The sequence below is a fragment of the Mustela erminea genome, chromosome 17, assembly GCF_009829155.1.
Source record: "Mustela erminea isolate mMusErm1 chromosome 17, mMusErm1.Pri, whole genome shotgun sequence".
Taxonomy (NCBI): Eukaryota; Metazoa; Chordata; class Mammalia; order Carnivora; family Mustelidae; genus Mustela; species Mustela erminea.
In genome coordinates, this window is record NC_045630.1 from 44,688,851 (window position 1) to 44,713,698 (window position 24,848).

General features: G+C 53.0%; 1 protein-coding gene across 16 annotated transcripts in view; it reads right to left on the bottom strand.

Annotated features, from left to right (window-relative positions):
• Positions 1–24,848, bottom strand: part of PLEKHA6 (pleckstrin homology domain containing A6) — a 139,328-nt gene that overhangs the window by 71,913 nt on the left and 42,567 nt on the right. Inside the window, exons 1-2 of one of the 16 annotated variants that reach the window (XM_032317674.1) lie at positions 5,399–5,599; positions 3,323–3,442 (exon numbers count right to left, since the gene is read on the bottom strand). The exons of 12 other annotated variants lie outside the window; for them this stretch is intronic. The gene's annotated coding sequence lies outside the window, so the exon portion shown is untranslated. Of the gene's footprint in view, positions 1–285; positions 596–3,322; positions 3,443–5,398; positions 5,600–24,848 lie in introns of those variants that run through there. 3 more of the 16 variants (XM_032317676.1, XM_032317677.1, XM_032317678.1) reach the window with 3 other exon arrangements.

The following is a 24,848-nucleotide window of genomic DNA, read 5'->3' on the forward strand; positions in this document are numbered from 1 at the left end:
TTTGTTGGTAGAGAAAAGAATTAAATGAAAGAAAAAGGAAAAGAAAATTTGCTTTCCAAATATAACAGAAGTGCCCTCCAATACACACGCCCACACACACATTCTTTCTTTCTCTCTCCCCCTTCCCTCCTGCCTCCCTCCTGCCTTCTCTCTGTCTCACTCATTGCAAACCACTCTTCCTTGCCCAACATGTGCATCCTGCCCCCCTCCCAGCAGTCCTTCTGCACTGGAAGCCTGGGCAGCCCGGTTCCTCCTAGCCTAGGGCCCCCGGACCCCAGATTTTACCTTCCATGCTAGAAGTCAGGAACCAACTGGAAGACGCAGACAGCTGATTGGGAAGGAAGGAAACAACACTCCAGATTGGAGAAAATTGCCCAGGGTGACCGATACAGCTCCCATGAGAAGGAAGGAGTCAGGGAGAGAGCCGGAGAATCCAGAATTTCCCTAGCCTTCCAGGACGGCTCTGGTGTCAGCTCTCTCCCGGCTCCAGCATGGACTGAAAACCAGGGGAAAGTCTCCTGATAAAGCGGGGGTCTGAAATCTGAAACTGCAGGTTGGCTGAGTCCTATATAAACACACTCACACCCCCGGTTCCTGGGGTCTGATGGCTCACCCGCCCTCCCTCCCCACTCCTTCCCCACCCTGCCGGCAACTTGGTAACCTCAGACAGCCCTCTAGCTGCGGCTCCTCTAGAAACCCCAAGCGGAGCCAAGCAGAGCCTGGCAGACACAGGAAGGGCTCTGTCAGGCGCTGTCCACTCTCTCCCTGCCCCAAGTGGCCCTCAGGGCCGAGACAGAGGGGCGATGGGCAAGTTCTCAGTTTAGGAGCAGAGATCTCTAGACTCCTCCACATCAAGGAACACTTTCCTAACATCAGATTCCGGATAACCAATCCGGCACATACTGATTGCTCAACTCACCTTCCTCTCTACTCCTCTTCTGGCTTTCCGCATCTGGTTCTTACCAAAACCAGCCCTTTACCTTACGATTCACCCACAAGAGGATTAAGCCACGTGAGAGTGAGAAGGGAAAGCATGAGGACAACGGCCCCATTTTGCAGATGAAGGAGCTGAGGCCCGGAAGAAGAAATGGCTTGCCAAAGCTGGGGAGTGACTCCCGCCCGATTTGGCTTCTTGGGTGACTTAAAAGTCAGATGGGAAAAAAAAAAAATTAGACGGAATCCCATTTTAATACAAATAGATATTCACTTGAAGCATTGATTGAGAAAAAAATCATTTACCGTCGCTGGGTCTCAATTTCCTGGGTTGTGAAATGAGACAAAATACACCACCCAAGAGAGTAACAATATAAACAAGGTGACAGGTATAAGGGGGTGGACTGGGGGAGGCCCCAAGAAAGATCCACTGCCCTCCCACTCCGCTCAATGCCGCACACCACCTGTCACCAGCTTCCCTCTCCCTCGGGAAGGTAACCCTAAGTTGCCTGTAGTATTTACTGTTCCTTCAGGTGCTGGTTTAATGCTTCTCATGGTCTTTATGTTCATCTGACTGTTAACATCCAGAGCTGACGGTACCGTGCTCAGAACGCGACGCTTCGCTTCTGTAAAGGGAAATCTTTGAGCTAGAGGCTGATGTCACAGATTTGCGCGGACGTCACAGATTTGCACGGAAGACCTCCCCGCAGGTGCTTCTCCCATCTCTACCTCCACGTTCCAAGCCTCAGGCCTCTGGAGCCCAACCACATACTGAGCATTTTCCTTGGGAGTAATGAGTCTTTGCCTTAAACTCAGCACGTCTAAAATCAAATTAAGATTCCCATGCCCTACTCAAGGCATAGAATAATCATATTATAGGACTGATGTGGAACAGCCACCAAGATACAGTAAATGAAGATAGCAAGGGGCAGAGTGATTAACTGAATATGCTACCATGCGGGTTAAGAAATAATCTGTAACCATCTGTATCTTTCTACACAGCTGGGGTCAGCAAACTTTTTATATAAAGGGTTAGAAAGTAAATATTTTCAGGGCCAGTAAATATTTCATGGGCCATAGAGTTTCCATTGCAAATCCTTAATTCTGCCTTTGTCGTACAAAAGCGGCCGTGGACAATCCGTAGACAAGTCAGCATAAACAAATGAACATGAATCAATTAGTATAAACAAATGAGTATCAATGAATTAGCGTAAACAAATAAGCACAAATGATTGAGTGTGGTCGTAAACAAGACTCCACTTGTGGATACTACAACTTGAACTTCATATGAGTTTAATGAATCAAAAATCTTATTTTTTTCCAGTCATTTCAAATATAAACCCTACTTTTGGCTCTTGGGTCATAACAAATGAGGTGGTGGGTGGGACTTGGTCCGTGGATCTTAGCTTAGATCGGCTTAGAGCATCTTGGGAAGCGGATAACAGGGGTCACCTCTGAGGAGGGCGCTGGGAGCAGATCCACGACGGAGCAGGAGGGAAACCTTTCATCAGAAACTATTCGGTACCATTTGACTATTGCAACCTACACAGGTCAAACACGGTCAATTATTAATGGGCTCACCATCCAAGTTCTCTTACTTCTATCAATGTCAGCATGAACCTTCCCAGGCAAACAGGCTCGTAACCTCCACGTGAAATTTCTCTCTCCCACCCAAGTCCATCACCTGATAGTAATCGGTGCCCAAAATCCACTAAGCCCAGTTTATCCCAGTGCCTCAGCCCACAACCAGCTTTCTATTCCTCTCCCAAGCATGCCTACTATTGCCCTCTAGCACTCCACTGTCCTGTCCTACAGCCTTCTACCCTCAACTGACTTTCAGCTTGGGTCAAACTTGTTTCCAGAAGAGAGACTGAAGCCCTTGCAGGACTAGGACTATTCATTCCTTGCCTTCCCTCCCCACTCTCACACCAGTGCCTTGCATCTAACAGGAATGCCATAAATAGTTGCTTGACGGTTCACCCCTCCATCCTACTAGAGATGGTGTGGAACAAAGGGGAAGGATCCACCCAGAATAGAAGCTGGTTCTCAGACACGTTGCAGGGCAAGAGGGCACCCAGGCGCAAAGCCTTTGATCATAGTGAAGAACAGTTAAGGGCCAGGAAAGCTGTTAGAGTCAATCTCGTCCAAATAAAAGGGGCTCTGCTCTGGAGAAGGAAGTCAAGAAGCCCCATGGTGGAGGGGCTTTTCCCCTAATCCCAATCACTCATGCTTTCACCTAATACAGGAGGAAAACCTGGATCCTCAGCTGGGGAATTCGGGTGATCTCAGAATCAGAGGCTCCCATGTTTAGGGGGGACCTCAGTATTAAGCAATCTGCCCTTCCATCCAAAGCAGGAAAAGCTCTCTCCAGCACCTAGGAAAGACGAACCTGCCACTTGAACTTGCACAGGGATGAGACGCTCACTGCTTCTGAGGGCCGCCTTTTCCACTGCTGCAGAATGTGGTCAAGCACACTTTCTGCCTCCGCGCATTGTTTCCAGGTCTGGAACTAAACAGATAAAGACTTTCTGAGGGGGTAACCGAAAACTAATGATAACGGCCAAATATAATAGAGTTTTCAAATACTTCTTCCTTCCAAGATGTCCAAAGGGTTCTTAAAGACACAAAATCACTGACTCTTTGAAATTGAAAAATACCTTTGCTCAAAAAATGTTTATTGAGTGAAACTGAATATAGTTCCTTTTCCTGCATTTCAACATAAAAGCATTGAGGTTATGCAGCAAAAGGACTGGTTTTATTTCCTTCTGGGGGAAACATCACAATCGCCCATGACAATGAGGGCCCTAATGTCCCATTTTGCGCTCCTGGGAAGGAGCAGTAGAGCGGTCAGCTAGCTTACCCAAAGTCACACAGCTAGTAGGTTCTAAAGGCAGACTTCAAATCTAGGCCTGCCCAGCTTCAAAAGTCACAGTCTTTCCCCTAAGGCTCCACGTTCCCATGACATTTGGTCATCTTTGCCAACCCCACACTGCCTCTGAAATGGGCAGAAATGAGTATTTCCATCAAAAGCACAGGGGAGATCGCCTCATACAACAGTCCTGCAGCCCCTTCCAGTTCCATCCTCAAGAGGCATTAAGACCTTCCTGGGATGGCAGGAATGAAGCCAAAGTCAGCCCAAAGTCGGGATGCCCGCACCCCCCCAGGTCCCCCAGGAGCAGAGTGCCATCCCCTCGGCTCCCCCACAGTGCACAGCCCTGTGCTTCCCATCAGCCAGGCCTCACCGGGCCCGGTTCCACGCCTCCCAACAGGGCTGTGACATTCGGGAGCCCATGAAGCATGGCATTGTTTGGGCGGCACAAACACAACATTGACCTGGGTCCTGGCATCTTCCCCACGCAGCCTGCTTTTGGCAAATATTTGTCTGGCTCACCCAGTACAATCTAGGACCCCCAGCCCAAAAGCCCCAGCTCTGGGAGGATGGGCTGCGGAGTGCTGGGGCCAGGCACCGAGGAACCACAAATACTTGCATCCAGCCACTCCTCCAAGACCTCGGCAGAGAATCACCTGCGTGCTTTGCGTCTCCCACACCCTCTGAGCAGCTCCAAAATGTTCGCAACCAGGCTGTCAGCCCATTATCGAAGCTCTGCTTCAAACCCCCGAGGGGCTCCTGATTGTCTGGCTGGAGTTCCCAGGGCTCAGTGATGCCCTTCTGCACCCTACCTGGTCCTCTTTCCAACCTACCCTGCAGGGGCCTGGAAACACACCTGGTCGCTCTCCACCTCCCAGCGCCTACCTCCGGAGATGCACACAAGCCTGGGCTCATCTGGCCTCGGTGACTGCCTAGACACAGGAGATGACCCTCCCCGTTTCTCAAGAGGCCAAAACCACAGCCAAGCGTTGAAAGCTCACACAGGATGTGCATGCTGGAGACAGAAACGGGCTCCAAGCCCGCTGCTTCTTTTCTCCGTCCCGGCAGAGAAGACACTCACTCTTCTTGATTAGTCTTTAGTCTGGACTGGCCCAAGGAAACCCCATGATGCACTGCCTCTCCTGCCCCCATTCTCAGGTAGCTGTCCTTGAGGCCGGCACCCGGCACTCTCAGGCTACCCACCCTTTTATCTACCATCTCCCTGGGCGACGTGGTCATTAGCAGAGAGCACTATGTAGGTGTCTAATTAAGCAATCAGCAGCAAATACAGAAACCTGTTGGAGCCACCCCACAGAGCATCCACCCAGGGATCCTCTTACAGTCAACTCCCTCCCCCGAGCTTCCTGGAAAGGTCCCTATTGTTTGCCTGGAACACAGAAAAGTGTCTGATTCTGCCCTCCTACTTATCTGCTGGCACCGACTCAGCATACCCCCGGGGGTGGAGGGGACCATTCACATAGAGCACGGTGCCAACGATGCCCCCAGAATCGTGGGACACAGTAGCCCCAGGTAGTTGGGAAAGTGAAGGTCCCCAGATGGGAGGGGACAGGGAGTTCTGAGAGGTTGTCTGCCTACCTGGCTCTTTAAGGTGTCGCAGAGCTATGTGCTGCTGTGCTGGCATTTTGGGGTCAGGGCACAGGAAGCAAGGAGCCCTTGAGCAGGTTGGTAGGAAGGTGGCAGGGGTGGAGGTGGGCAGCGTGGGTGGCTCTGCACTCCTCCCCCCAACCCCGTGTCTCTGAGTCCTCTCTCTTTTCTGCACTGTCTGCTCACCTGTTCCTGTTTCACCCTTTAAATGGAATGTTCCACTTGCCCTGGGAGCCCGGGGGGGAGAGAGCTTCTGTGTGCAAGAAGAGCTTTCTTCTTTAGAGACTGGAATCTCCGGGATTCCCTCTGAGACTGCTGCGGATGGCAGGTGCAGGAAACAGGACGAGGGCAACAGCAGAGGAAGATCCTGGGAGGGCAAGATAGACTCGAACTCGTGCCCGCTCCCCCAAGCTGGGGTACAGTCAAAGCAGGGGACTGGAGGGGAACAGACACCTGCTGCCTGCCTTGATCCTGGCAGATCCCCCTCTCAGGGGTCAGACGGGCAAGCTGGAGCCAGAAACAGTGGGACCGCCCAGTCTCTTCTCCTGTGCCCTCCCGGAATCATATCTTGTCTCTCTTCTCCGAGGCCCTTGTCACCCAGCCCAGAGACCTTTATCAGCCCCATCTTGTTTACCCTCACAACGGAGACGAGGAGGCTGAACACGTAGTACTGTTGCCCACAAGCTTTTCAAAGGGACGGTGTGTGTGCCAGTCAGCCAGGGGGCATGGGGGAGGGGGGACAGCACCTCAGGACAGATCCAGGGCTTCTAGTCCCCTGGGGGCTCTAATTCCCCCCAACCCACACCCCTGTATCAATGCAGGGCTCAGTGGCTCCCGCGCCCAGGGCTTGGCCAGCTTGGCCCAAAACCCAGGTGCATACTCCTATTCCACCAAGATAGGTGGTTTCTCTCTGAACGAAATGGGAAAATAGCTTTTCTTTCCAGTTGCTGGGCCCTGTTCAGCTGTTTTCCAACTCCGATGAGACAACTTGGGCTTTGATTACAGCAGGAAAGATTCAGGTTAGCCACCAAGAAGCACTTGGAACAAGCAGTAAGAGAAACTTTAGGACTCTGCCTTGTGCTTTAGAAATTCAGCCCTCTGCAGAGTAAGGCTTCATGCCCGTCTCCATCACACTGTGTTCCTGCTCAGAAACTCCCAGGGGCTGTCCCCTCCCCTCCTGGCCGCAGAAAGGCCTAACTCCTTGGCACCCAACGGCCCCTAGAGCGAATGCCCTTTCATCTTTTACATGGCACATTCCACTGCCCTGTAGGTCAATTTTCTTTTCTTTTCTTTTCTTTTTAAAGATTTTATTTACTTATTTGACACAGACAGAGATCACAAGTAGGCAGAGAGGCAGGCAGAGAGAGAGGGAGAAGCAGGCTCCCCACTGAGCAGAGAGCCCGATGCGGGGCTCAATCCGAGGACCATGAGATCATGACCTGAGCCAAAGGCAGAGGCTTAACCCACTGAGCCACCCAGGCGCCCCTGTAGGTCAATTTTCTAATCAGGCCACAGCTTCTCGATATTTCCCCAAAGGCTTTAGGCACCTCCATGTGCAGCGGGGCCACCGCCTCTCTCTCACCAGGAGGTCCTACCCCTCTCCAGCCAGCACAGCGAGCCAACCTTTAAGGTTATGCTCAGCCAAACTGATCATCAGACAAGCCAAGGAACTCCCCTACAAAACCCAGTCCCCCATTTCATCCTAGACGCCCGTGGAATGTAAACCTCCTTGGAAAGGCAGGTGGACACAGTCGTAAGGCTGAACTCAAAGGCCACCTCTTCCAGAAAGCTCCGTTAAACACCCCAGGAACAGGAAGAGAATAGACACCCATCTATCACCATGGACACTATTGGACCTGCTCTCTATGTAGGGCCTCCTTCGTCCCTCATGGCAAACTGAAGCTGGAAGAGTACTGGGGCCCAAATGCAGAGTCCCGCTATGCACACAGGGGCTCCTGCTCGGTTCATATATTCTCACTGATCAATAGATAAAAATGATCTGAAGGCTCACTCCCAGCGGGAAGAAGGCAGGATCCCTTGGGAGCAGCTATGGCTCTGAAACACATTTTCTTAATTTTTGAGACTATTAAAAGCACCGCCAGCGCTGATGTGCGGAGGAGAGGCCCTGGCCGGACGAGAGCCTGGCTTTCCTGCCGCAGGATGTGAGAGTGGGTGTTAGAGCCTCCCTGGCCCACAAGACACCCCGGTAAGGCTTGGGGAGACAACTGCCCGAAGGACAGCTGTGGGTTGCTCAGAATAGGGACCCAGGAGAAATGATCTCGATGGGCCGGCCCAGGGGTACCCGACCTCCCCAGAGGTCCCTTGTCCCCAGTGCCAGTACCGAACATGTGCAAGTAAGCCTCCCTCAGTATACCTCCGAGCGGCCAGGGCCTCCTGAACTGACCTTTCCCCTCCTCCTGCTTCCCAGGGGCAACACCTTAGCGGACCCATTCTGCAGAGACGGGGGTCCCTTCCAAAAGGTCACAAATTTCCCCCTGGTTTCCACCTTTTCCAGCCTCCTGTGTTTGGGTTAACCTGTATCTGGTTGGCTGGAATTTAAATCCATCTCCCCTGGGGAAGTCAATACAGATGTCAGATTTGCTCCAATAAAAAGACCAGGGGGCAGGACAGGCATAAACCAGAGTGCATTCCTCACCCCTCTGGCTGCTGCACCTGGATAGGACAGGACCGGGGGCGGAGGGGGGCGAGAGGGGGGTAGGAATGACTCTACCAACCACCCCCCACCCCTGGAACCGGAGCTGAAGAAGGAGGAACCAAATAATGGAGCCAGTAGGTGAAGAGCCTCTCTGCGCTCACCTCCTTAAGCATCTCCGAGGTCGACAGGGCCGGTGTGATCTGCAGCTGGAATGACCAGAACTGTGGAGGCCAGAGGACCTGTGCTCTAGTCCGCTCTTGGCCGAATCCCTGCTTATCCGTGTCTTTCTTCCTTTACTCATGGGATGGAACGGAACATCAGTTTACCTAATTCAGCCCTTGTGAGGGTAAAATCACTCAGTACATATAAAAAATATCTCAAAAGTCACACGTAAAGGCGAAACATAGCGGATGTCGATAGAATACCAAATGGCTTCTTAAGAGGTTCCCAGGTGTTTCAGGAGCTCAGCCATGAGCCTCACACCCTGGGCTCCATGCAGGGGCTCCAGCTCAGAATGCTTTTCCCCGATTTGAGTGGGAGCAAAATCTCCACAGCCAGGGCCCCAGGAGCGAACACCTGACCCCAGCAACAGCCATCTCCCGGGGTCTGAGCACACCGTCTTCAGAATCCCCATCTGGGAACCACGAGGAGCTGCCTCACCGTCCCAGCTAGAGCCACATCTGTTTCTAGAAAGAGGCCACCCCAAGTCAGTCAGGAGTGTCCTCCTCATTAACCTCCTTGCTTTTGGAGTAATTCCAAAAGATCGTGACTTTCGCCCTGGAATTTTTTTTTCTTTATCTTTTTCTTTTTCTTTTTTTTTGAGAGTGAGAGAGAGTGAGCAAGTACACACATAAGGTGGGGCATGGACAGAGGGAGCGAGAGAATCTCAAGCAGACTCCGCACTTAGTACAGAGCCCAGACACTGCCAGGGCTCGATCTCACGACCCCTGGGATCACAGCCTGAGCTGAAAACCAAGAGTCAGACGCTCAACCAACTGAGCCCCCCAGGTGCCCCCACATCGTAACTTTTGAATTACAACTTAGTAATCAAGACTGGCATTTTAAAATTTTAGTGGAACAGAATAGAAAATACCAGAACACACGGCACTCTGTAAAAATATCAAAAGCCACACACATACACACACACACACACACACACACACACACACACACAGTGTTAGACTCTTGACTCAGGCACTACATCTTTCCACGCTTCAGATTCTTCATCTTTAAAATGGGTACAGTAGCAGTGCCCACCTCATAAGGCTACTGTGTGCATTATGTTAGTTAACATATGTAAAACACTTGGAAAAGCACTTGGCACAAGTGCTGTATAGAAAAGTGTAATTTCATATACTTATACACACATATAAAGGGGATTGTGCGTGTATGCACGTATGTGTTTCCTTGTTTACACAGTAAACATCTTTCTGTAGTGTGGAAAAAAAAAAAACCCAAAAGCCACTGCTCTGGGAGGAGCTAAGAAGTGTCTGTCCTAGGACAATACTCGCTTAGAGGCAAATTCCTGAGTCTCAAGAGACTTCACAGGTGTTTGCACACCTTGATTTAGGGAGAGAGGCAAAGGCGGCACGAGGGTACTAAGAGCATGGGGCTAAGTGCTTCCCACCATTTCATCCACAAACAGCCCTATGTAGAGTAGAATGATTCCCGTTTACAAGACGTGGAACAGAAGCACAGAGAGGTTAGGTTGCCACACAGCTAGGAAGCCTAGAGCCAGGATTTGAACTGCCCCTCCCAAATCTGGATTTCTAACCATTATACTACCCTGTCTGCCTCACTTTGAGGCCACCTTCTTGCCAAGGAGAGAAAAGCCAGGCCTAGGAAGGTTCTGAGAAGATGCTGCTGCTACGAGAGGGGTGGCTTTCGCCTCAAAAGCAAGCTGTTTAATTTTCCAGGGGCTTGAATCGGGGCTATAGCACTTCCCACTCCCACCATAGAGTCCAGAGAGTTCTACCATGAGAGTTGAAAGTATTATGGGGTCCACAAGGCTCATAACCATATGATGGGCTACGTACTTGAGTAATCTCAACAGTGGTGAACTTGCCTGGAGATAGTAGGCTCTCCCGCACCTTTTATACTAGAAGCCCCAGGGTCTTTCTGATCACATCTCATTTTACGTTCTCCACACCGCCCTGGGACATCAGGAGGGGCACCAGTGTCCTGTTCCAGCCCCCAGAAGCCCAGCCTTGCCAGTGCTCATCATGTGAGTGCGTACCCCATGAAGACTGGGAAGGTTTCCGGAGCTGGGGAGCCGGGAAGTTAGGTCCCCTCTGTCTCAAAGGGCCTAGTGGCCCTGGTTGTCCCAGTGGGCTGCTGTTTTGCTGGGATGGATGCAAATGTGCTCCCCTCCCCTGCCTCCCCTGCACTAGGCACTCCATTTACCTCCGGAACCACCTCTGGGTTTCATCAAACCCAGCTGCTCCTTCCGACGGGGAGAAGGAAGAGAAAGAAGAAAAAACAGGCTGTGATTGGGGACTGAGCCCCTTTCCTGCAGGGCTGCCCCCTGGCCTTCACCTGGCTCTGGACAACCCAGAGCCTGAGCATGAGAAAGAGCAGGTTCCTCTACCCCATCAGCTCTCCAGATCATTCCCTTTGAAATCCCAGCGTCCCTGTCTACTGTCTTCAAGGAGAGCTGGCGAACACCCCCTCATCCCAGGCGACATCCGGGACTTCAGTTTGGATCTTTTCGCTCTATGGAGAACCTCAAACCCTGCTGATGAAACACAACCAGCAAACATGGAGAAACTGAGGCCCAGAGAGGCTGGGGGGGCTTGCTCCTGGTCATAGACTTGGTGAATTCAAGTGAGGGCAGGTCCCGGGGAGGCAGGGCTCCTTCCAGAGCCAAGGAAACTTCCACTCCCCCGTATATCCTCCCTCCCGCACCCTGAGAGCAGTGGCCCCTCCCTCCCCGGGGCCTTCCCTCAACTCCCCCACAGGTATTTCCGAGCCCAACCTCCACACCGCTGAGTGGCTGAGACGTCTGTCTCCCCCAGAGAGTTCTTTAGGGGCCGTGACCATGTCTTATTCATCTTTGCGTTCCTGGTATCTGGCATACGGTGATTCCTGGGCGGGAGCGAGGGTGGGCAAGTGGGATAGATAGAGAGGGAGAGGCAGAGGAGAAGAAATGGAAGGGGAGGGAGAAAGGCCGGGGAGCAGAGGAAGGAGCAGGAAGGCGGGCAGGGGTGAGGGAGGAGGGTAGCAAGTACCAGGAGATCATGGGCACATCAAGCTGGTGTAACTGGACCACGGCACGTGGGCCTCTGCTGGTCTAACTGGGATGCTGGAAACGCACTGCCCCCGATCCTGCCCAGGACCCAAGGTAAGGAGCACCTGTAAAGGGCAGCCTTTCTTTTTTTTCCCAAAAATTTATTTTAAGATTTTTATATATTTGATATAGAGAGATCATAAGTAGGCAGAGAAAGAGAGAGAGAGAGAGAGGAGGAAGCCAGCTCCCTGCTGAGCAGAGAGCCCAATGCAGGGTTTGATTCCAGGATCCTGAGATCATGACCTGAGCCAAAGGCAGAGGCTTTAACCCACTGAGTCACCCAAGGGCCCCAAAGGGAAGCCTCTCAGCTGCCAAAGAGGCCAGATGGTTTCCCCCGACTCCAGACACGACTGTCCATCACTACTTCTTTCCCTCTTTGCCCACCTCTAAAAAGTGAGAACCACCTGCCGGTTTCCTTCCTCTCTTCTGCCCCCTCCTGCCTTGCTGTTCACACCTGTTAAATGGAGGCTCCTTCCTGTCCTGATGATGAGATGGATTTAGGAGAATGGGGGACATGACCTGGGGAGAACTCCCTACTGGACCCCCAACACTAGAGGTGTTTTGGGGATCCCCAAACACATAGGAGCTCGTGTCAGTGGGAGGCTGAGGAAGGAGCCATGTTTCTCCACTGGGATTCAGCACAAACACAAGCTCTGTCTCCCAAAGGGGCTGGGAAGCGGGAGGGAGGAGTGGCTTCTAGGAGAAGGGGCTTCTGAGCAGCAGCCTTGGTCCCTACATGATGCAGAGAAACCACTGGAAACCGTAACTTAACAGGTCGGCTTCTCTTCGGAATTTCACTGGAGTGAGGAGATAAGGGGACTTTCTGTGCAGACTGAACCCCTGTGAGGCCCCCACTGCATCTCCTTTTCTAGAAAGTGCCGGGTTCCCTACCTCTTCCCATGTGGTCCATTGCTCATACATCCGTCATACTCCAGACGCGTGCTTGTGGAGACCTACTACATGCAAGGCATGCTGGCCCTGGCAGTAAACCCTTGGAACTAGATCTCTGGAAGAGGTGAAGGGAGCATCAGGAGAGAGGCGGTGGTTCTTGGCCTTCTCCAAAACATCCAGAATAATGCCATACAGTCCGCAAATGCTGCCCCATCTCTTTTGAAAAACAAGTCCATGAGCCAATCCTGCCCCATGCCGGGCAGCCAGGCACCTGGAAATGTAGCAGGAAGCTATTCCAAGGGATCTTGTGGCTTCTCCTTTGTGCCAAAGATATGGGTGGGGGCGGAGGGGGGGTCCAAGTTCAATCACACTGGGCTCTCTGAATGGAAAAGGCTGCTGTTGAAAGCTAGACTCGGAGACGGTGTGAGCCAGAGGTCACCCTTGCGAGTGTCCTCAAGGACAGCAGGAGTCGAGCAACACCAACAAGACAGTCCGTCACATAAAACGCCACTTAGTGGGAGCCAAGGGCCCTGAGCTCCCTTTGTGACCCCACAGCAAATCCGCTGTGCACCCTCAGGCAGGCCACAAGCCTCTCTGAGCCTCAGGTAACATCTGCACAGGGCTGTAAGGACGGAGGCAGGAGAAGAGAGGAAAGCAATTGTGCCCCCTCCCTGCCTGTACCCTTGAACGGTGAAATCCATGCTCCCTCGTCGAGCCGTCAAGGCCCTTCGCAGGCTAGCCTCCCTTCCGGCATCGCCCTGAGACTCCGGGGTGCTCTCTGTGCTTCCATCCCTCTCCATGCTGCTGTTTCCCTTTTCAGTGCTGCCCCGTGCATCTCAGGGTCTGGGCGGGCTGTTCCTTCTGCCGGAGCTGCATCCCTTTCACCCCCTCATGCTGACCTCAAGCTTTGGCCCAAAACTGCCCCCTTCCTCCCAGAAGCTTCCTTCATCTGATGCAAAGCTCGCTGTGCATCAGAGCTGCTTTTTCTTAATCCTTTGTGCACAAGCCTACCTCCCCTGCCAGACTGAATTCTAAAGGAGCTGTCAGGGGAGTCCGGATGGCTCAGTCAGCTGAGCGTCCAACCCTTGGTTTGGCTCAGGTCCTGATCTCCGGGTCGCTGGAGCGAACCGCATGTTGGGCTCCTCACCTGGCATGGGGACTTAGGACTCTCTCCCTTTGCATCTGCAATCTCCCCACTCATGCTTTTTCTCTCTCTCAAAAAAAAAAGGACCACATCAAAACCATCATTCACTCAACAAGCATCCAGTAAAATGCTCTGTGCTGGGCACTGTTAGGAGGCAGGATACAGAGGAGAGGAAGCCCGGCCACAGCCTGGTACCCTCTGAGCTCAGGACAGTGCAGGCGCTCAGGACCCAGCCTGCTGCTGAGCCGGGGAAAGCAGGTGCCAGGAGCTGCCCCTGGGGCCCTTCGGGGTGCGCTCCACCTCCCCTCCCATAGCGGAGGACGAAGGAATATTGGGAGGGAGAGAGCAAAAGCAGAAACCACGACCGCATCCCGAACACATCATAGAAGCTATCGCCAGTGCTTCCAACACAGGGCTTTCCTTAACCCTCAAATTAACTCTCTGACAAAAGCCTTGGGAGACGAGAAAAGTGATGCCCAGAAAGGCTGAGAAACTTGCTCAAGTTCCCAGAGCAGGTGGCAGAGTTCAGGCGGGACCTCGGGTCCGTGGGATCCACCCCCCACCCAATCCCACGCTGCCCAATTGAAATGCACTAACCCATGAGCACCTGTGTGTGCCTAGACTTCTTTTTTAAAAGGAGGAAATAATGATTTATCAGCGTCAAGGCCCTAAACTGTGTGACTTTAGTCCTCACGGCCTAGGCAGCCTTTTGAAAGTTCTCTATTTCCTTCCCTCTCTGTTGCAAGAGCAGGTCCCCAGAACGCTAGTGAGCCAGTTTCCCGCCGTGCCGGGGGAAGCCAGGGGGCTTATACAGCAGAGCACCAGAGTGCTGCCTGCCAGCTCCTGCCGCCTTCAGAGTGTCATTAGTGGCTGCCTGAGGTGGTCCCAGGCCCCTGTAGCCACAAGCACGGCCCCCATCATCCAGAGCCATCAGCCACTGGACCCCGCCCTTCAAGGGGAGATGGCAGTGACCGGGCCTCCTGGGGTCTGCTCACCACCAACCACCACCACACTTCTCCCACGCTCCTCCACATTCCCCCACCATGCATTTTTCTCTCAAAGCCCAGTGTGGCCTCTGCCCATGCAAACTCCTCTGCCTGGGCTCCAAGGGCTCTTTTCCCACATCCTCTACTCCTTTCATTCCTTTCTTCTGTGACCTCCCCCCGCCCCACCAAGAACAAACCAAGCTAGCTGGCCCTGGGGAGTCTGCAAATGCCCGGCCTGTGCCATGGAATGTCGCCTTACCGAGGCAAGTTCTACCCCTTCTTCCCATCCTAAATCTGAACCCTCTCTTCCAGGAAGCCCTCCCTGATAGATCATGCCCCATCTGGATCTTGCCTTTGCTTTGCATTTTCCCAGAACGTAATACCTCCCCTGCATTTACGCTGGTTGGATCCATTTGCCGCATTCAGTCATTTGACAAATATTTACTACGGGGCTACAACAATAGGCCAGGCATTCATGTGTGTCTGTCTACTTTGTGCCAAGCACTGCCTACAAGGGGTTTGCGCTCAAGCCCTTTCCTGAGGGGGGCCCACTTCTGCCCGTAGTTTGGGAGCTGTCTCAGGGACTGTCTCCTTTTTGTTCCGTCCCCGCCCCTGACATTTACAAAGGATTTTCACTTGGGGAGCCTGGCTGACTCAGCCAGAAGAGCATGCGACCCTTGGTCTCAGGGTTGTGAGTTCAAGTCCCACATGGGGTGTAGAGATTACTTAAATAAATAAAATAAAAAACTCAAAAAAAAAAAAAAAAGACTAAAGCTTGTGCTTCTATTTTCTCATTTCTGCGTGGTACCCCAACAAAGTAGCATGGAAAGGGTTATTATTCCGTTTGAAAGATGGTGATGCAGAGGCCCAGAAAGATAAGGCAACCTGTCTAAGGGCCTCCTGCTGGCTACCAGTCGGGTCATCAATAGAATTCAGGTCCCCGACTCCCAAGGAGAGTGGCCGCTGTCCCCACCACACAGACGAGGATCCTTAAGAGCCCGATGGGACCTACGTGACCACCATTTCTCCACCTCTGTCACTGCCCCTGGACCTTAAGGAAGGAAGAAGGCTGGAGAAAAAACAGAGGGCGTTAGGAAGTGCTGGTAGAACTAGAAACTTGGAGCAAGTTTATCCTTGTGTTCCTGGCACATCTCAGGGACTCGATCTGTCTGTCGAATGAATGAGCGACTCCCTGCAGAGGTGAGGAGCAGTGGGGATGAGCTAGTTAGCAACAGCCGTCCTGTGTCAGGCACAATCCTAAATGCAACTCGCTTCGTCTTCACAGCCACCCTCGGAGATGGCTGTCATCCTCTCCCTTTCACGGAGGAACCAACGTGAGGTTAAATACCCGGCAGCGGCGGCACTGGGAAGGAGCCTGGGCCCTGGACTGCGGGGACGTGCTCTCCACTGTGGCGGCCACGGGCTCCCGCCATCCCCAGCAACCACTCCCTTCTCATTACCCGCGTACCGAGTGAGTGTTCCCGCGGGTGCTGAGTGATGACGGCAGTCCCACTTCTGCCCTGGGCCCCGGGGTTCTGCGTGAGTCCGCATGAGTCATCCCCGCTGTCAAGAGAGGAGCGGGACCTCACGCGTCCTGTCCCATGTCCTGCACACCAGAGTTCTGCCACTACCCGCCGGCCTATCCCCCAAAGAGCAGCTCCCCTCTCTGACCTGATGGCCAGATGGGCCTGGTAGGCCCCAGGGCCATGGACTGTGATGGGCCGAGGACGGAAGGAAACTCTCAACCAAAGCACAACAGGGCAGGGTTAAGGAGGGTAGACCGCTGTTTGTCACTAGCACAAAAACATGCTAAAAAGATGTATAAATAGAATAAAGAGAGGGGCCTCCCTGAATAACCCCTTTATGAGACGGGATGGGAAGGACGGGGCTGGGCTGCTCCAGCTTGGGCGAATTTTCGTGCCCCGTCAGCAGGGGGTCTGACACTTAGACAGAAAAGCGTCACCACTGCCTGGACAGGGGCCAAGGGCCAAAGAAAGAGAATGATCACCTCTGAGGCCAGATGTCTCCGACAAAAGTCTGAACTGGGAGGGGCAAGACAACCGAAGAAGCAGTTTGGAGCGGGGGAGACTCTCCCCAAAGTCACAGAAGCCGGAAGCTTTGTCTGGAAGGTGCCGACCTGGAGGCTGGCTCTGGCCTTGGTGCTTCTGTGTGACCTTGGCCCAATAGCTTACTAAACTTCCCATACTCGACTTCAGCTTCTTCATTTATTAAAAAAAGGGCATTGTGTCACCTGCACATGTCCTTGTCCTCTGGCACAGGGCATGTGGGAAGGTAAAGGAGACCAGAGACTAGATGTTGCTCAGACTTACCTCGAAGACAGGAGATGTGGAAAGGCAGGGTCTGACCCGCAGGGCTGGCTGGGTTTCAGCAGAAACCCCCAACTGCCAGCGGGGGAGGGGGGACAACTATTTGCATTGTCTCGGGGCTGCTGAGAGATAAGGAAGTCATGCCTTGTGCATGTTGGGGAGGTCCTATCTCTGCTCAACGGTCAGCCCCACCTCCGGGGTCAGCGCACAAAAGCCGAACGGTGGGAAGAGATGTTCCCCATGATTTAACTCACACAGAGAAGTAGGAACGGGTTTAGAGGGCTGGCGGAGAGAGGATCCCCTAGCAGAGGGTGGGTGACTGTTCCAGTTTGCCCAGCACTGAGGGGAGGGTCTCAAATACAGGACTTTCAGAACTAAAATAGAGACATATCAATCGCCTTATGAAAGCGATCACACAGCAACTAAGCCATGGGCCCCGCGTGAAATTCTCATGCTCAGAAATATTGAGAGCTCGGGTCTCAGGGTTGGCTGGGGGGCTGAGGGCCCCGATGCCCACCCCAGTGAGCCCTTGGCATGTGTGCTACTGTAGGCATACTCGCCAGGCCTTGCTTCCTCCAGAAGATCTGGACACGTTTGCCTTCCTAGCTAGAGGACAAAATACTGCTAGAGATGGACTAAAACTGCTTGGGACCTGGAATGCTGAGAAAGGTCCTTCTTGGTGATTTCTTGGAGGAGCCTGTGAGCAAACCCAGGCGGAGGCCATAGGGCAAAATTCTGCTTCCTGGCTGTCCCCAAAGGTCACTTAGTCCTACAAAAATCTCAGCGGCTGAGGGGAACAAGGGGTCAAATGATAGGCATGGGGAGAGGGCCATTTCCAGTGCCAAACACAGCTGAGCTGCGATTAACTTGTAGACAGGACTGAGCAGAAAAAGGGGCAGTGCCCCCCTTCCTCGCCCTGCCCAGCCCCCTCCCTCACCAGCCCAGTGCACGGAGCTGAACTTCCCCTGGCTTGAATCCACTTAATTTTCTCCTAAGCTGCCTTGTGAGGCAGACTGCTGAACACGCGACGTGTCCAGTCCTGCTGTAGCCGACTTTCTCCGCAGCTGAGGGCAGGCTCCAATTCCATGCCCCTTCTGCCAGCTGAAACAGAGCCCAGGCTCACACTGGGGCCCTGAGTTCATGGAGACCAGGGACAGGCGTGGACACTCAGCTCCTCTGTCCATTCAAGGCAGTCTGACCCATTCAGGGGCCAGGGAGAAGAGACAGGACTCGAGAAGTCAGGATGGACAAAGTGTCTCCCTCCCGCCTCCGCCAACTCAGTCCCTAGTTCAGCAAACGTGCACAGCACAGGGGAGGAGGCCGAGGTGGCTGAGACCCAGACTCAGAACACAACGAGGGACCGACAGGAGGGCACAGGGAGCGGAGATCACAGACAGGCCTCGGCTCACGCTCTGAGGCCTGCGTGTGTGGCTGCCCGGCTCCGTGTCCCCACGCACCCCACCCCAGCGAGTGCACACAGAGAGAGACGTGCAGATGAAAGGAAAGGACAAGAAGCCAAAATCCTGGTTAATTCACAAAGCAGTGCTCTGTGGGATAGACAATCAAGCTTTGCTTCAACGTACAACACATCTCTCACAAACAGCTTCTGCTGTCCGAGCCCTAAGTCCAACCCCTAAGGACTGAGCTAGAGAATTTAAAGGGTCTAAGAAGAAATGTAATCAAACCACTTTTCCTTTCCCTTGACTGGGTCATTCGTTCATTCGTCCATTCATTCATTCATTCACAATTCACGAGTGGCCTCTGTATGCTGGCCCAGAGTTTGGCCCTGCGACTCGTTCGGTGACCTCATTCCTGACCTCACTCGGTGTCCCCTGCCCCCATCGGCCCCATTCTGGCTGTATGATCTAAATGAGTCATGACCTTGCACCCTTGAACTCCACTCACTGCCCAAACCCCAGGACCCTGTGCTTAGGCCGGAGCCATTCAAGCTCCATAAATCCACCTCTGTCGAGTGAAATTATGGGAAAAGCAGCCCCTTGGGCGTCCGCCCCCCCCCCCCCTTTCTCTCCTCCTCTTTTCCTCTGTCTGGGATGGAAACTCTGCCACTCTGGGCTCACATGCTTGAGTCACAGGCTGAGCGCCCAGCAAAAGAAGTAGTTCAAGGATATAACAGGCAGGAGGCCAGTAACACAAAAATACAGCATTTCATCTTGTTCATTAGGATCCCCGTCTTGTTTTTTTGATGCCTGAGAAATTAGTGCCAGTGCTTACCGTTGGCCCAGCCCTCCTCCCGCGCCTTCCCACCTGGGATTGAGGCCTTGCTCCCCATTTAGCCTCCCCAGTATTCCTTTCTGCATTTCTCCAAGGCCCACAAATGGTGCCTTGCTGTCTATGTTGCCCAGCACGTGGAGAGTTACAGGAACAAGCCAGTGATAAGGAGCTAATGGAGAGCAAATGAGCTGCTTGGTGCCTCCCAGTCTCCCTTCCCATTTCCTTCCCTGACTCCCTTCCTCCCTCCTCCCCTCTGGGAGCCCCACCTCTGGAGCCCTTCCTGGCCTGGAGTCTCTGGCCCACGGAGGTCAATTTAGCGCCAGGAGCCCCCGTGGTTGACTGGCACCTGGTAAGTGGGCTTCCTCCTCTGCCCAGGCAGGTTGTTGGCTCTAGTAGTCTAACTGCAGATTTCCATCTCTGAGCTGCATGGGCAGATGGGCGAGCAGCTGTGCCAGGCCCCAGGGGACCTCCAGCTCCCGGAGAGCAGGCCCGTCCACCTGGCTCTCTAGACCTGAGGCCTCAGGGGCCCTCCTCAAGGGCAAGACACAGCCCAGGCCTCCAAAAGGGAAAAATACAAAAGCAAGTGTAAGCCAAGCCCCGTGTCCTCCCCCTCCCTCGTGCCGGCTCCCATTGCTGGGGAAAGGACAGAGCAGGTATCAGACAGCAGGGTGGCCGGCTGGCTCTCCTTGCCCAATTTAGGCACCGTCTTCTGACTCTGTTTCTGACTGCAAGTTCCCTGACTTCTCCGGATCCAACCTCATCATTGTTAAAATTCAGGCTGGAGCCCTGGCTACCTGGAGATGACGGGCGGGGGTGCACAAGAAAGCCTCCTCAATAGATCCTGAAGCAAACTGCGCACGCTCCCACATCTGTGATACGCGGTTGAGTTTCCTCGGCTGCTGCTCTGTCCTGGGGAGCATCTGCAGAGCCTCACAGTTCCAGACAGGACCGCTGTGAACAGGTGCTTCCAGATAAAAACAGCTAACAATTCCTGAGTACCTACTGTGTGTCAGCCCTGTGCAAAGCTCTTTGTTTGCACGAGTTTACTTAATACACCTAAGAACCCTGTAAAGTAGGTGGAGACATGGAGAGAGAAAAGTTAGCTAATGTGCCCAAGGCCAAGCAGCTACAGATCCACACTCCAGGAAGCTGACCCCAAAGTTTCCCTCTTACCCTCTCGTGTGTGTGTGTGTGTGTGTGTGTGTGTGTGTGTATGCTTTACAAACTATAAACTAGGGGCCCCTGGATGGCCCAGTTGGTTAATTGCCTTCGGCTCAGCTCATGATCCCAGGGTCCTAGGATCAAAACCTATGAGTCTGCTTCTCCCTCTGCACCTCCCCAGCCCCCACTCATATGCATGTGTTCTTTCTCTCTCTCTCTCTTTCAAATAACTAAAATCTTTAAAAAAAAACACACACACACACATACTATAAAATAGTACACAACTACAAAGAGTTATTATTAAATCCCTGGTAGTAGTATGAGCCAGAGGTGGGTAGAGGGGATAATCAGGGAAGATTTGTGCCTGACCATTAATCTGATTAAATATGGCTGACATGTCATTCAGAGCTAATTGGAGCTGTCTTGTTCTCTCTCCGTCAGCACAAAGACCTGAAATTCAACTGAAATTTGACTGAATAGAGCAAAGGACTCTTTCCAGGACTTCCAACCTGGTATTTATGGGATGCTGGTCTTGGTGATCCTCAAAGAGGCCAGAATGGGGGAAAGCGAGCCACCATGTTGCCATGTGGTCTCAGCTTCTGCAGCAACACCTCTCAGAGAAGGAGGCCTCTTCCCAGAGTAAGGGTTCACATATTTTGGGAGGACAGAGCAACATCTAATTAGAGAGAGTCATTAATAGGAAGTTAGCCTGTAATGAATGAATGGATCTAGGCAATGATCATGAAGGCTGGTAGCATCATAAAAGGAGAGACACCCAGACACTGTGTGTCTCTGGAGAGTTGTACGCCCACAACCAAGGGGTTTTTGCACACTCCCCCCAAGAAGTCAGTTAAAGGAAACTGCATTTGATTTAGCCCTAAATGTTACGCATACAAGATATATAGGGACAGTGGAACACATTACAAGGCATGGTGACAATGCAATCAGCCAGAGTCTGAATGGGAAACATTCTACAAGATAAACCTCCCAGTTTCTTCAGCAAAACACTGCAAGAGGGGGGGTGCCTGGGTGGCTCAGTGGGTTAAGCCTCTGCCTTCGGCTCAGGTCACGATCCCAGGGTCCTGGGATCGAGCCCCCACATCAGGCCCTGCATCAGGCTCTCTGCTCGGCAGGGAGCCTACTTCCCCCCATCTCTCTGTCTGCCTCTCTGCCTACTTGTGACCTCTATCCAATAAATAAATAAAATCTTTTTTTTTTTTTAAGAAAACACTGCAAGAGGGAAGAGAATAAAAAAGAATATAGGTTAAGAATGCTTAAAAATCTATAATAACCAATCACAACATGTGGACTTATTTGGATCCAAGGTAAAGAGAAAACTGGAAAAAAAATATATAATAATCAGAGAAATATGAATACTAAGTGTATATTTTACTACATTAAAAAGTTCTTAAATTTCTTTAGATGTGAGAATTAGACTTATTTTTAAGAGTCCCTGTCTCCATAGTTGAAATGAGAAGCCACTTAGGATTTACTTCAAAATAATCAGAAGGTAGGAAGAAGTAGAAGTATGTCTAATACGAGACGGGCCGTGAGCCAACTTCAGAATTACTGAAGTTTGGGTACGTAGAGGTTATCACACTATTCTCTCTTCTTATATGTTTGCAATTTTCTATGACACAAAGGGGTTTTTTGGTTGTTCTTGGTTTTGGTTTTTTTTTTTTAGAGAGCAAGACAGCGCATTTCCACAAGCTGGGAGTGGGAGGCAAGGAGGGAGGGGCAGAGGGAGAGAGAGAATCTTAAGCAGGCTCCACTCTGTGCGTGGAGCCCGATGCAGGGCTTGATCTCACAACCCTGAAATCATGACCTGAGCTGAAATTGAGTTGGATGCTTAACCAACTGAGTCACCCAGGTGCCCCTGGTTATTTGCTTTTAATAAAAATCCAACCCTTTGTAATTACCACCGTGGTAACATAAGCACAGTGCAATAAAATCCTGTGAGCTGGCCAGGACCCTGGCTCTGGCCTCTGGGGCTCCCGCCTTGAGAACATGATGGGAGGGGCCCCTCACTCCTCCTCCCTTTCCCGCTGTAGCAGTGAACACATTACAGCCAGGTCCTTGGACAGAGGTAGGGCCATTACTGCGGAAGAGAAAGCAACCCTCTTAGGGCTCCGCCACAAGCTAGTGAAGGAGCCACACTCCATCTTCGGATGCAAAATTCAACAGTCCCCCTTCTCCCCAGACCCCTTGGCTCAGAGCCGGAAACTAAGGGTTCTTCCAGCCCTGTACTGAATTTGGCCTCTCACTAACCTGGGGTCTCGAAAAAAATTAGCATGTCCACAAAGCAGCGTCTATGCTGGCTCGGGCCAATGCCTTCCTGCCTTTCTGCTTGCTTTAGGTGCCAGAGTGGGGAAGGGGCAGAGGGAAGAAGGAAGAAGGTACAGGAAGGACAGGCCCCAGAAGAGCCAGGAGCCCAAGCCCATGTTCAATCCCAGCCCTGCAGAGGGGCCCAGCTACAGTCAGCCCCACCTTGGGCAAACACGTAGCACCTCCGCGCTGGCCCTGCCCTTCTACTTCCTGGTGCTGCTGCTCCAGGGGTTCATGGGACAGGAGGGAAGATGGAGGGAGAAAGGGAGGGAGACTTCAGGAAGAAGAGGGAGAAGCCGTACCAGGCACCTAGAGAAGACCTTGAGAAGGAAGAAATACGAGGGGAGGAGCACCACACCTGGCAAATTCCAGAGTTCAAATCTGCCGAGGAAATAATTGAGTGAAAGAGAAGAGAAGAGAAAAAGGGGCGGGGGATGGGGAGAAGGCAGCTGTAGGGATTGAGGGCAAGGGGAGGGTTCTGGAGGCCCCCAGGAACGGGTCACCCAACGCCCACCCCTGCATCCCGAGCCCCACGCCTCCGGTGGTCCCCAGGGGCCAATCCCAACCCCCAACCATGTTCTCAGGGGGAGTTCCCAGTCCTTCCCAGCCCAGGAGGGGGGTGCGGGAGCCAGCCACAGACACACCACATGGCCAGAAGGTCCCTTTCCTACCTCCTAGCAGCCTGCTCCTGGAAGAGAGACAAGGGGACTGACCTACCTCCCTCCCGAGGGCAGAGCGCCAGGAGCAAGGCTCCACCTCAGATCTCAGACCCAGGGCCCAATCAAGGGAGCCAGAGGAGCCTGCCCAGAGCTGCCCTTTTGGGGGGACAGAGGGTTCACTGAGTAGTCATCTAAGGTGCCTGTTCCATATTCATGCCCACGCTGGGCGGCCACAAGAGGACGGCCTCCCACATCCTCACACTCCCTGACTTTCAGGGACCACAGAGCCCGAGGCTACGCTGGAGTCATCCCACGGGTGGTGAACACGGCAGGATCCTTGCAGCAGGACCCTTGCTGTGGCTCTAGGGACCCCCCACTCACCCCAGGGCAGTTCTGACTTGGAAACTCAAATCCTGGCTCTGCCGCTTGCTGGCTGTGTGGCTGTGCAACCCGGTGCAGCCACCAACCGACTCGGAGCCTCAGTCACGGCTCAGCCTGCACCTCCGGGGCAAAGGAAGCATGCGGAAGGAAAAGCGCTCTGGGCTCCCAGAGGAAAGGCTGCCCCATAAATGCAAGGTATCATTGCTGTAAATGAGAGCTCATGCCACACCTAGGAAGGAGGGGGCCGGTTTCTGTCCGGCATCTCAAGCCAGCCCCAGGAAGGGAAAGGCCAACGACAGACCAAGCCAGAGAACACAGAGACCCCGGGCCGGGCCACAGGCGCCCCGCCCCACCCCCACCAGAGGCGAATGGAACATGCTGGCAAGGAGGAGTGAGGAAGAAGAGGGAAGACAGGACTGGGCCGGGAGGCATGATCTGGCCCTATGATTCGTATTTGTGGGATGACTGAGGTTTCTCTACCCATCCAGAGCTTGGCCCAAAGTTGGGGGGTTGCTCAGAGGAGTGGCAACTCCCGCCACAGGGCTCCTCCTTCACACCCACCCCAGAGGTAGGAAGCTGTGGGCTCAAGGAGCTTCCACGAGGAGTGAGCTCGAAAACCCAGGACTCCAAGAGGTCTCTGCCTCTCCTATACATCATAACCAGAATCACAATCTCTGACCTGGGCAGCGCTTTCCATACATGGTGAACTGGTTTTCCTGCAGCTTCACAAAACCCAAAGGAGGAAAGGCTTATGTTATCATCCCCAGACTGTGGCTCATTGAGCAGTGGGTGCTCAGAGGGGACAGTGCACGACCTGAAGTCACACGTCTTCCAGAAGGGCCAGTCCCCACTCTGAGGCTCCGAGACTTAGACTCTCTCCCGCTGGGCAGCCCAAAGCTTGGCCCTCACATGAGCAGTCAGACGAGGGCGGGTCCTGCTAGGACAGCTTGGCTCTGTTCTCCTGCCACTTGGGGACCAAGAGTTAGTCACCCACCTCCGAGGTGGGCACATTCAGAGGCCTCAGGGGTTAAAAGTAGACTGTTGTATGGCAAGCCCAGGGTTTCACCAGCAATGAACTCTCTTAAAAACTTAAGCACGTCTTGCTCTTGATTGACCACGGCTCCTTCGTCAGCCCTGTTAAAACCGGAAGGTCCCTCCGAGGTTGTGAGTTCTGATGAGGTCCAGGCTTGAGCCATTTCTCTCCAGGTCTGAGACACAGAAGGCCAAAAGCGATAGGATGCTGACTAGCAGGAGTGGGGGAAGGAAAGATTCCTGTCTCCAGAACCTTCCTTGGAAGCAGGCCTGGGCTGGGGTGAAGCAGGCGGTATGGACTAGACATACGGCAGCCCAGAGGCCTGGAAAGGTTCCCTCAAGCAATCCTGCTCCTGGGCAG